The sequence below is a fragment of the Phalaenopsis equestris genome, unplaced genomic scaffold (assembly GCF_001263595.1).
Source record: "Phalaenopsis equestris unplaced genomic scaffold, ASM126359v1 Scaffold000504, whole genome shotgun sequence".
Classification (NCBI taxonomy): domain Eukaryota; kingdom Viridiplantae; phylum Streptophyta; class Magnoliopsida; order Asparagales; family Orchidaceae; genus Phalaenopsis; species Phalaenopsis equestris.
The window spans coordinates 535,609-536,974 of record NW_018164944.1 but is presented as its reverse complement, the minus strand read 5'-3'; positions in this window follow the sequence as shown (position 1 = coordinate 536,974).

The following is a 1,366-nucleotide window of genomic DNA, read 5'->3' as shown; positions in this document are numbered from 1 at the left end:
TACTACCCTTAGGCAAACTAGTTCTAACCAGTACATTTTTATAAGTTACACATAAGTTATTAAGAGATTATAGTAAAAATGAAGAGAATGTAAATCTCAATATCTTCTTTATAACCTATCAGACGAATGTCTTACGTACGCAAATATTTCTTCTGGTTCGGGTTGCAATTCTCGGCCGAGAGGCCGCTCCGCGTTAATTTGTTTGTAGCAGGTTCGAGAGAGGCGATTGACCCTTTTAAATTTAAATTTTTTATTTATTTGTAAAAGATAATTTGACATTTGCCGCTCTACAATATTACTTCGCCCTTCCTCCTCTAGATCATTGGCTTTAGCAATCCATAACAATATCCTTATTTTTTTATTTTATATGAAGATAAATACATAATATTTTGAAGTCCACTATAATATTTAATCTTTTAGTAGTGTTGAACATGATGGGTCTTTTTGAATGACATAAATTTGTTTTCTCTATTTATGATACCTCTTTTATTTATTCTCTCATCCTTAATTAATATTTATTGTAGTTTTTTTTTTATCATTACAGTTGACATTAAAGTTTTGGTCTGAAAAATTTTTAGTTTTTAGAATGAAGGATGAGGAAATCGAATAGATAAATTTAATAGTTGGGATTAAAGGCAATAGAAGATGCTTATAAGGGACTATGTGTAAAATAAAAAGCTCTATGAATCATTCGAGAGACTAATATTACAAATAATTGATTAGAAATAATGAAAGTTGATTAATAAATAAGCTTTAATGTCGGTCACTGAACACTTAGCATGAGCATTACCTTCAAGATTCTTAACATGACAAATATCGTGATCATTATAAAAGTGCTCTCTAACATTTCTAAAATGTTGTTAATAAGCTATATAAAATGCATAACATTTAAATTTCAAAAAGTTAGAAAAAATATTGGTGATCAATGAATTTAAATATATCATAAGGTAATTAAACTTTTTTTTGAAAATAAAGTTTAATAATATGATCCATGCATTAAGAAAGCTCACATCAATTTTTAAAGGCTAGGATGGAGTCATTACTTCAAAAAGTAGTTCATGTGGATGGTCTTATATAAAGCTTAGTGGTGTTAGAGATGTTATTCTCAATGAGTGCATTATATGATATAAGATATAGAAAATTTCATGAAATTTTATATAAATATTGTAAATATAAACATCTTTCAAAATTAGGGAAATAAATAAAGGAAAAATAAATCAAATTCTCACAAAAAGAACCAAGTTATGTGATCGCCCAAGTGGATTCTAATAATATGGTAAGTCAAAACACATAGTGAAAATTGATAGGGAAAAGAAACATTAACAAGAGTAAAGCAAAATGAAGAAAAAGTGAATGTTCTATTGGA